Source organism: Salvia hispanica, chromosome 4, assembly GCF_029641045.1.
Source record: "Salvia hispanica isolate PSC_SH4W2 chromosome 4, Shi_PSC_v1, whole genome shotgun sequence".
In the NCBI taxonomy this organism is placed as follows: Eukaryota; Viridiplantae; Streptophyta; class Magnoliopsida; order Lamiales; family Lamiaceae; genus Salvia; species Salvia hispanica.
Window position 1 is genome coordinate 15,571,533 of NC_142695.1, and position 12,057 is coordinate 15,583,589.

The following is a 12,057-nucleotide window of genomic DNA, read 5'->3' on the forward strand; positions in this document are numbered from 1 at the left end:
GATCCAAGCGTCCGACACGGACTCCAAACAGAAGAAATTCTCCATCACGTCAGATTTACAAATTTAAGCTCCGAACACTCAATCAACCACAGATCTGTCACCCAATTCCACATCAAACACCTCAATAACGAAATAAGCAGAGATCGACATAGCAATTTAAGAACTACGCTAACAGTAGAGAGATCTAAGCAAAAGTAACTTGAAATTAAACAGCTAAACTCAGATCCATGAGCGATAAGCAGTTAAACATCATCAACATCAAAGTCGACTCCCAAAAGTGAAGTTCGACGGGTGAAACTAGCAAAAACAGCTGAAATTAAAACAATTGTATCTTCGCCCTCACTGGGACGGTGTTACCAAACTCGAGATCTTAAGAAAGTACCCCCCCTATCACGATTATCCCCCGAATGTTTCCCAAGTGTGTGTGTAAATGTATGAGCTAAGAAGAGTGAAAACTCTCCCATTACGCTGCATGCTCCTCTCTATTTATAGGCACTTTAGTGGGTCCAGCGAGGTATTGATAATGACTTTGTTGCCCTCAGCTGTAGACTCCCCCGTCACGCTAATTTTCCTTGTAAATCCTGCTCATTTCGTCCTTTTCTCTCGCTAGACCATCTCCTTCATTACTTCCTTGATCTAGCGATTTTCTTCACACACCTGGCTTAGGAAACGTGTTAGACCCAGCAATTTATAACATTTTTTTGCACATTACCGATGCATGAAATTAGCCTTATCAAACTGCTCACACTTAAACCATACTTGTCCTCAAGTATAAAGACAAGAAAAGAAAAAGAATAAGGCAAATTTCAAGCGAGGTTATCTCTTGACCGACTCCTAAACCTAGACTCAAGAAAAACTAAGAAATATAAGAAAATCACACAAACACGCAAAACACATATATACATGAGCTAGTTTCAATTTTAGGCATCTGTCCCCACAAGATTAAGGTCATTCCAATAGTTTGCACTCCTCCAAATAGGCCTTTTCCCTTCCTTTACCTAGCCAATCTGTCAGTTTGTCAAGATAGCTCTCTACTTACCCAATTGTTAGGTTCACTCGATCACTCATTCCTCACCAGGGATGTTAGGATCGATTCTCTCTTAAGTTAATGCTACACCACTGAAGCGTTGGGTTATGAGAGTTTTCTCCTTTCTGGGTCAGGCTATCATTATTCCTGTTTTAGACCATTCCCCCCTCTGGACTTCGTCCAGCTTATTCCTCCTCTCTTTTTTTTTTCTTCTCTCTTCCCCTTTTTTTTTTTTTTTTTTTTCAACATCTGGACTTTGTCCAGCTTATTCCTCCATTTTTTCCTCTGGACTTCGTCCAGCTTATACCTTCATAACCCAATTCCCTTTTTTTTTTTTCTCTTTCTCCTTCATAGCTCTTCTTCCCTAAGCATTCAGTAGTGGCCCTTAAACATTTGTTAGCTCAAAGGTATCTGAGGTTTATAACTCACTATATAATAGGGCTTCACAACTAAGTAAGTAGAGGCATTCTCCGTCATTCTTGCTTCATTCAAATTAACTAGGCTCATTTAAGAAAAAAGCTTCTAAGTTGAAATGCCTCCTATCTTCAATTACTTTCACTAAGGGAATCATGCCGTATTAAATCCACTGGCTCATGTGACAAAACTTAAAACTAAAAAACTCTTAACATGTAATACGGGTAATGCATTGACTCCTCTCCCCCTCCCACTTCACTCAAGCTTGTCCCTAAGTCATCGTCGTGAAGGGGGGAACAGAGAGATCAATGCAAAACTAAAATCATAAAACTGCTCACACTTAGACAAAGCAATGGGCTAAGTGGGAGAAAGACACAGAAAAACATAGAAAAACAAATAAAACAACAGAAAACACGAACTTCTCACACTTAGACCACGCAGTGGGCTAAGTGGGAGAAGATATAGCAAATGTTAAACACATAAATAACAGGTAGACAATAAAAAAAACGAAAAGAACGAAAAATAAAAGTTACTTGGTCAAGAGATGTTTAATCATTTCTGGGGCTGGCTCCCTCGGGAGCCAGACTGGGGTGGGACTCCGGGGCGGGTTACTTTCACCTTCTTCCTAGCTGGCTGCTCCAGCTCTTCTTCCTTCTGCTCTGGGATTTCCGGTACTGACTTTCTCACGATCAATTTTGATTTTGGTGGGGCTGGAATTTGCACGGGAATGGTCGGGGAGATCATCTGAAGCGACTGCTGTGGTCGCTTGACGGAGGGACTGCTATGGGTGGGCTGCCTGACTTCACTGCTGGACCCAGGAGTTGTCCTCAACTGGGTCAAGGGGAGCGTCTGCTGCATCCACTTCAACATTTTCATTGAAAGCTCCACCGCTTCCGTCATCCTATCATTCTGTTTGGCACATTTCACTGCCAAATCAGCAATATTTCCCCTCAGGGTCTGCACTGCCTCCCGATTCCCCATCAATTCGTTCCTTATCCCACCGAGTTCCTTCATCATATCCTTCCGCATTATCTGCATCTCCTTTTTCATGTCCTGGACTTCCTTCCGCAGCTCCTCGATCTCTTCACTTGGTATGGCCTCTTCTGCTTCCTCCGGCTCCGCCTTCACCTTGTCTCCTAAAGAATAGAAGAGAGTTTTGGTGCCTTGAGTCTGCAGCAACCCCTTGTTGAAGAAATAATCAACACTGAACACCTCTGGGGGGTCGCACATGACTACAAGTGGAGCAGCCTTGGCAATTCTCATTTCTATATTCCTCTGGAGGTAAGCGCCGATGAGGTGGCAGGTGTACATATGACGTCCTAGGTTGCTCGTCATCTGGTGGCACGCCTGCGCCATCCAATATCCGAGGTGCACCTTAACACCCTCTGCCATGCACCAAGTGAAGTAGAGATCGGTAGTAGTGAGGGCTGAATTCGCACTGCCCATCAAATTGTAACTGATAAATGTTTGAGCAAAACGGAGGATCCGATCTTCGATGTGGGAGGCCTTGGAGTAGCTGGATTTGAACGCCCCTGATTTAGAGTGCGTGACCAGTTCCCATGCTGTCTGGACTTTGAACCCAGGTGTGTTCTTTGGCATCCCCACCATCCTGTCGTTCCAAGCCCCCTCTTCATCTTCTTCCTTAGTGAACAACCCCATCCGTAGGGACCACTCCCTAATGCTCAACTCGTGTTCCTGATTGAAGAGTCTGAATGTGATGGAATCCGCGTCCAGGTCTGAGGTATTCTTCAAACGAAAAGTGGAGAAAATCTCCCTTGCCAGATCCACTGGTACTCTCTCTTGGCTGTGCTGCAACAGCCATTTTTCCTGCGCTGCATCGTTCCTTGTACACCGCGATTCTTTTCTGGTCGTCAAACTGTCTCATTTCCTCCAGCAAGCTCTTGGTCAGCCAAATCACGGGGCGTCCGGGAATTGGCTCTTCCTCAACCTCCTCAGAGTTATAGCTTGGCTCAGGGATGGGCTCCTCGTGCTCGTCGACAAGGGTTTCCTCGGTCTCAGGGGAAAGGGGTTCCTCGACCTCCTGGACGGAGGGAGCTTTCCTTGACCGGGTAGATGCAGTCGCCGGCGCCTTTCCTTTTCTTGCTCTCTCCTTGGCCAAGCGCGCCTTTGTCTCTGTCGCTTCAGGTATGAAGTCATCAACTTCGTCAAGGAGGCTTCTCCTGGTGCGCCTCCTTTCGGCCCTTTCATCAATCTTGGGCTCACTTGTTTCCTGGTCATCAACCAGGTCCACGATCAATTTCAGCCCTTCCTCGGGCTCCGGTACCTCCGTCGAATGTAGATCCAACTCCGCCAACAGCTTTTCTGGGGTTTCCCCCTCTCCAATCAACATTGGGGTTGCCCCCTCGATATAGATGGGGTTCTCCCCCCTGACATCTCCTGGAATAGGGGTTTCCCCCTCAGCGATTCTCTCCAAAGTAGGGGTTTCCCCCTCAGTAGTTGTTTCAAACATAGGGGTCTCCCCCTCAGCAGCCTTCTCAAACACAGGGGTCTCCCCCTCAGCAATATCAACAGAAACCGGGGTTTCCCCTTCACGAACTTCAAACACAATAGGGGCTTCCCCCTCATATATTTCAACAGCAATAGGGGTTTCCCCCTCATACATTTCCCCACCCTCAAGATTAGGGTTCTCCGGTACCTTACCTTCTGTCTCCTTCAAGGTCTCGTCATGCGTCTGTTCACCGTCCTCCGATTGCCTGTGTAAAGCCTCCTCTTTCTCCGCTACTTGCAAAACGGCCTTTGCATGCGGCGGTTCCGCGACTTGCGATCTTGTTTCAGAGAGACTTGCCGGTGTCGCGGCCGAATCCGCCGGAATTGGCAGTGACGGTACAGTCGGCGCAGACGACATCAGACTGGCAGCGAATAGGGCGTACACCTCCTTCGCTTTCTCTATGCTTCCCACCTTCTGTGTCAATTCGGCCAACAAAGTGGGGTCATACTCAGTTCCCTTGGTAGAATCCATCGGTTTAGATCTGAAAAAGAAAACGAAAAGAACTGGGCGATTTTGTTGTTAGGGTTTCGTCCGTCTTTTAGAGAGAGAAGTGAATGAAGAGAGAAGGAAGAGCAATCTCAATTTTTTTGTCTAATGAGGAATGATGGAGAGAGAAGGACGACGGTTGCCTTTTCTGGTGAAAAGATGGTGCGGTTGCAGGCGTGATGTAAGCAACCGTACATCTCCCATAATTATCGGCCAGAATTTGAAATTCAAAATATCCTTTCCCTCCTTGACTCCTTCCTTCAGGGTCTCTCCTGGCGAATCCCCTCGACCATGCCCTACAAAATAAAATTTGAAGATTCCAGACCCCTGGGTCTAGATTAGGACATACAATACGAGTTCCCCTAGGAGTCTGGTGCTTCGAAATTATATACACATAAATACACATTTTTTTTCATTTTGTTTGTTTTTTTTTTTCTAGAGAATGATTAAACTATTTACATGTTGTATTTCCGAGATTCCCTGGGTCAGTTGTGAATTTCCAAAATTATCAACTTACCCCTTGACCCAGGAATTCATCGGAAATTACCCTTGTCCTTTTAGGCAATAATAGGGAGTGTGTGTAGTGGAATCTCGTCCACAACACACAACTCGGAATTATCCCTATAGACTTTCACTCTATGACCGTTTACAAGGAAAGGAACAGAGTTTGGAGCACTTCCCTGGATCTCTACTGCTCCATTTGCTCAGATGCCAACGATGGTGTATGGGCCAATCCATTTAGACTTCAGTTTCCCTGGCATGAGCTTAAGCCGAGACTGAAAAAGGAGCACTTTCTGTCCCACATGAAGTTCCTTGACCCGAAGGTTTTTATCGTGCCATAACTTCGTTCTTTCTTTGTACCACATGGCAGATTCAAACGACTCCAGCCGAAGTTCCTCCAACTCTTGCAATTGCAACTTCCTCTCTTCTTCGCATGCTATCGGCTTTATGTTCATTTCCTTCACTGCCCAGTACGCCTTGTGTTCAATTCCTACAGGCAAGTGACACATCTTACCAAACACAAGTCTGTAGGGTGACATTCCAATAGGTGTTTTAAAAGCAGTTCTGTAGGCCCACAATGCGTCCCCGAGTCTTTTGCTCCAGTCTTTCCTTGACGGATTAACTGTTTTCTCCAATATCGCCTTGATCTCGCGATTAGAAATCTCTGCCTGGCCATTAGACTGAGGATGGTAAGGAGTTGACACTCGATGGTGTACATCATATTTCTTCATCAAAGCCTCGATGGTGCGATTACAGAAATGTGTTCCTTGGTCTGAGATGGTGGCTCTAGGAACTCCGTATCTGTTGAAAATGTTATCCTTGAGAAATTTCGCCACCTCCTTTGATTCGCAAGTTGTGGTGGCCTTGGCTTCTATCCACTTAGATACATAATCCACTGCAACCAATATGTAGGTATTCCCACATGATGACGGAAACGGTCCCATAAAGTCCATTCCCCATACATCAAAAATTTCGCACACGATCACTGGGATCAGAGGCATCTCATCTCTCCTTGAAATTCCCCCTGTCTGTTGGCATCTCTCACAACACTGGCAGAATTCGAAAGCATCCTTATTCAATGTTGGCCAATAAAATCCGCTGTCTAGAACCTTCCTCGCTGTTTTCCTTGGCCCAAAGTGGCCTCCACATGCTAACGCGTGGCAATGATTTAATACATCCCTTTGTTCCCATTCGGGAATGCAGCGCCTAATCACTTGATCTGAGCACATTTTCCACAGGTAAGGATCATCCCAAAAATAAAATTTGGATTCGCTTCTAATCTTCATCCTCTGGGCCCGGGAAACTTCTTCTGAAACCGGCATCTCTCCTGTGACCAAGTAATTGGCTAGATCAGCAAACCATGGTTCTGCATTCAGCGTGCGCTTCCCTTTATCTGATTCCCCTAGACCAGTCAGAGCCAAAACTGCTTCCCAGTCAGGTGGTCTAGGAAATTTCTCCAAAAGGTACAAATGTTCCTCGGGAAAGGCATCGAGTATAGCCTCTTCTGTTTCTCCTTGGAAGATTCTGCTCAAATGATCTGCTACCCTATTCTCCGTTCCTCTTTTATCTCGTACTTCCCAATCGAATTCTTGTAGAAGTAACACCCAACGGATTAACCTTGGCTTCGACTCCTTCTTAGCCAGTAAGTATTTTATTGCTGCGTGATCCGTGAAGACTATAACCCTTGATCCAAGAAGGTAGGGTCGGAATTTTTCAAAGGCATACACGATGGCTAACATTTCCTTCTCCGTGGTGTCATAATTCTTCTGAGCTTGATTTAGTGTTTTGGAAGCATAGAAGATCACATAGCTTTTTCCATCAATTTTTTGTCCTAAGACAGCTCCCACAGCGAAATCGCTCGCATCACACATTATCTCGAAAGGATGGTTCCAGTCTGGTGCCCTGATTATTGGTGCTGATACTAACCTGTCCTTAAGCAGCTGGAATGCCCTCTCACATCCTTCGTCAAAGACGAATTCAACATCATTTTGTAACAACCGAGTGAGTGGTTGCGCGATTTTTGCAAAATCCCTTATGAACCTCCTATAGAACCCTGCATGGCCTAGGAAACCTCTCACCTCTTTTTGATTCGTAGGGTATGGTAATTTTGATATCACATCCACCTTCTCCTTGTCTACCTGGATACCCCTCTCAGAAACCACGTGACCTAGGACAATGTCTTCAGTCACCATGAAGTGGCACTTCTCGAAGTTCTAGGTAGTCTTTTTGAGTTCAAATTATAACACTCTTTCATCGAATCTTCGTAATCTTGATTATCATAAATACCAAAAGGAAGATGATGCATGGCAGCAAATTTAGCCATAACGTCAGTAGTATGCTTATGATCATATCTTAAAAGAGCGGAGGACGGCGTACCTGTTTGAGACGAACCGGAGGCGGAGCCATGGCACTCGCACTTTGGAAGTTGAATTGGGTTTGGCTAGCGGTATGCCCATATAGTTCGGGATGAATCGTCTGCATGTGACGAATGAGAGAGCCATATCCCCCGGACTTCTTGAATTCGTATTTTTTGGTGCAGTAGTTACAATATGCCATAAAAAATATCGGCACGTCATTAGCGGAAGAAACTATTGGGACCTTTTTGAAATGTTTCACAAATATATCAGATTTATATTTAGATTTTTCTCCGCGACCGTCTTGTGAAGGGGGGGGGGGGGATTTCCTCATTTTCGTGGTCACCGTCACTGTCCTCATTATCATCGTTCAGATTAACATTAACGTCATCAATATCGTAATCATCGACCGAGATGTAATTATCATCATCGGATTCGGCGCCAACCGCGCCATGACCACCCAATTGGGCTAGTGCAATGGCTGCAGCTGCACGACGATCTTCTTCCATCTACAAATAGTAGTATATGTACGAATTAGAATTTAGAAGATGAACATAGAAAAATCATGAACTTAAACTTATTAAGTTATGTATAAAAAAAATAATATGCAAAATATTTTATAACTTACTTGTAAGCGAACAGCCTCAGCATGAGTAGGTCGTCATGATTTTTTCAGACGGGTAGATTGATCTTCGGCAATTCCTTTGCCCCGTTTATCACGGTCACCACCAAGACATATTTTTTTTATAGTAATGTAGTTTAACAAGTTGTAACTAATATAAAGTGCAAATTATGAAAATTGATGAACAACTTAGGTAAACAAGTAGAGAGCAAATTGAGAGAATGAGGTAGAGAATAGAGAATTAGAGATTGAGAGAGAAATCCTTGTTAACACAAGAATGGGGTGAGTAGAGGTGATGAAGAAGGCGGTATTTATAGATAAAAATGGGGGGAAAATCTGATATTAAAAAAAAAAAAAAATTAAATTCAAATTTGAAAACGGTCGAAAACCGCCGGTTTTCTGACCGAACCGCTGGTTTGTGTCAGAAAACCGGCGGTTCCGACACCTTTTCAGACCCTACGCTGCAACCCTATACCTTACGCCTGAACCCTAGCCCAGAACCGTCGGGAACCGGCAGTTTTGTGTCAGAAACTTTCGGTTTTCTGACACAAACCGCCGGTTTTCCGACATAAACCAGCGGTTAACCGACCTTTTTCAGACCTACGCCTGCAACCTACGAACCTACCGGCCAACGGCTACATATTTCCGGTTAACCGGTTAACCTGTGGTTCCGAACCGGCGGTTAACCGTCGGTTCCGGTTGCATATTTTGTGAACCGTAACCGAACCGTAAAAACTGTGTAACCGGATTTCGAACCGGAACCGTCGTCCGGTTCCGGTTCCAGTTCCGAACCGCCGATTGGAAACCGGCGGTTAACCGGCGGTCCGGTTTGGTTTGGCCACCTCTAGTTGTGGGATAGTTTGTTGACTGGCGCGTGGGTATTTGGAAGAGATAAAATGCGTATCATGATCTATGGTAGAGAGAGTATTGTAAAAATACAATAAAAAGATTTATAATTCCACTCCCACCGCCATGTAATTAATCGCTCACATATCGCCCATATAATGACGCTCAGGCGATCAAATCTCATCACATAAGATTATAAAATTAAAAAAATGTACTATATACTAACATATGTAAAATAATTATAAATATAAAATTAAACAAGTTTAAAACTAAACCAACATGAAAAATATTACACGACACATAAGTACTTTCTTTATATTTTTTGCATTCTTCTTATATTCACAACTTCTTTCTTCTATTGCATTATTGAATTTCTCAAAAAAAATTAAATATTGAATTTCTCAAAAAAAATTAAATATTTTTCAATATTTGTTATATACAACAAAGAAAATATCATCCTTAACAACATACACGCTTGAATACTAAAATATTATCAAGTTCAAATAGATATAAAATATTTAATATACAACTAAAAAATATTAGGAGGAAAATAATATTGCAATAAAAAGATAAATGATAAACTACAAAATAAATTTAAAAAACACACATACAAATCTATACAATATATAAAAGGGGAGTTTTGGGAGGTTTTGAATAATATTTTATGCTGAGGAATGTAAATGTAATTAATATAAAATTTAGAAATTAATTCTAATACATAATCCTAATATACAGGTTTTCTACGTTGCTTCTTATTAGTGGAGATTAGTTTCTCATGTTTCATATATGCGTGAGTGAGTGGGAGGTTAGCAAGGATAATTTGATTCGTTCTCCCTCTTGTAGATTTTGTTGTGGAGAAAACCTACCAGCAAATCAATCGTACACACACACATTAAATAAAACATTGAAAAAATTCAACCAAATTAGGGCTTGAAGGTGCCGAAATCAGTAGGAACCTTGGCAGTGGATCCGTGTAGTTTGCGGCCGCGGAGAATCTTCACGATGCGGCCAACCTCCCATTTGTAAGCACTCTTCCAACATATCAAGGCGTGTCAACTTGATTTTATTGTTCTAATGTTAAGTTTTATTAACACTAGTATCACGCATGTGCTATACACAGATTAATATATTTTTAATATATTAATTTTCAATTTTTAATTAATCAAATAAAATTAGAATCAATATTAGCAATGAACAATATGAGTAACAATTTTAGTTATATGAGAATAAAAACTCTATACAAATCAATGATAAGGCTCGTTTCATGCATTGGTTTTGGGTTAAAATTATATGCTTTTGGGGGAGATAATGCACAAATTTTGAGCTTAAGTGTGCAGAAATCTGTTGGATCCGGGAGTTTGTGTAAATTGACATGGCAGATGCAAAATAGCTGATTTTGAAGTAAAATACCAGAAGTCGTCGCTCGGACCTAGGAGAATCAGGAAGTTGACGACAGGAGTAGAAATGGAGCAAAAGCGCAGAAAAAGTCATCTACCTGGTCAAGGAGACAGAATGGCAGAATGGAGCTGAAGCGCAGAAAAAGTCATCTACCTGGTCAAGGAGACATAATGGCATAATGGAGGTGAAGCGCAGAAAAAGTCATCTACCTGGTCAAGGAGACAGAATGGCGTGCTGACATGAAGATCCTCAATTATTGCAAGGGTAAAATGGTCAAATACCGACAAGAAGTTGCCTTAGGGTTGAAGTTAAAGCCACTCTATAAATAGAAGCTTTCCACAATGAAGAGGTAGCGCTTAACGCTATCGTAGTTTAGGTAGGAAGCTCTCATAAGCGCTTAACGCCACCGCTCTCTTAGTTTAGTTAGATAGTTTGTTGCTTTCTTAGCTTAGTTCAATGGTTTCATCGGAGGAATTGACGACTTCACCGTTGGATCTCGACTCATTTCCAGTTTTATGTAGCTTTGGTGTTTATTTTCATGTTGATGATGTTTTTACTTATGTTTCTTGGATGCTTTTCGCAATTGGTAGCTTAGATGTTTAGATCCATGTTGTTTACATGATTTCCAGTAGTTTAGAGGTTGAGATTTAGTTGTTCACGTGCTCGATTTCTGAGATCCGATAGTTTAGGTGATGCATGCAAGGTAATCTGTGTTCATTTCGTTTTCTGTTTGACCCAGTAGCGTAGATCTGATAGTTCTAGCTTGAATTTCGTTTTTACGTCTCGTTTTGAAGCATGCTCTGTTTTATTTCGCCAATGGTGTTGAAGCTCTGTTCTATGCTCTGTTTTTACTTGGTTATTTGGAGAAGATGAAGTAGGAGTTAGTTAGAGAATCAGATCTGCTTTTTGCTTTTGCTTTTTGGTTTTCCAGCTTTTCTGTCAGCCCAACTAGTTTGAGAAAAATGGTCCCCACTTTACTTTTACACTTTGTCTGCCTATTTTAGGAAAGCCTTTAGCTTGGTTAGTAAGTTTCAATTGTTTTCTTTAGTTGCTTTCATGATTTATTAAAATGAAGAAAAATATTTTCGTGTTTTATTTTCCTTCCGTACTTCTCCCGTCTCCTAGGTCAAGTAAATAGAGTCCAGTTTAATTCCGCCAGGTCAAGTAGATTAGAGTTTTAACCCACTCAATGAATGCGTGGCAGCAGCCGACCCCTTTTCCGCTTGTGTCATAGAAACGATCTCGAGTAGAACCATGGTCCCTGTGGTTCGACCCCGCTCTTGCCGCTTATACTTAGTATATTTGTTGCATTAGTGGGAAAATTATAAATCTTGTTGAAAGGAGGGACACGTGCACACGACACACGTGCAAAAACCCGACCCTTCAATCAATATTAAAGAATAATAAATTTGAAACAAATCACAAAATATAATGTTTATAAACATTAAATCATGGAGCAGGAGGATAAAAATCTATCATTATAAACTAAAACCTTCAATTCTTCACAATTTGTCACTCTTCAACAGAACTCATCGGTAAAATAACACGTTTGTCATCTTTAAAGCCGTCCACCTCACCTAAAACTACAATAAAACAGGAACAAAATCAATTTGTAATGCACAAAATCAATAATCAATACGTATTAAAACCATTACCCGTATAGCAAAGCATAAGATGAAACCCATGAAAGTACAGAATCGAACAATTCACACCACATGCATTCGATGAAGGACAAAAATATTGTTTTGCAAGTTCCTCTTTCAATCACATAATTAGATCACATGACGATACAATTAGGCTTACGATTAAGCTCTTCCTGAAGCTCTCAGCTCCGATGATCAGCCTTGCTCAGGCGCTCTCTCAGCTCTCGTGCAACTCATGTTCCGCCTTCGCCTGAGAT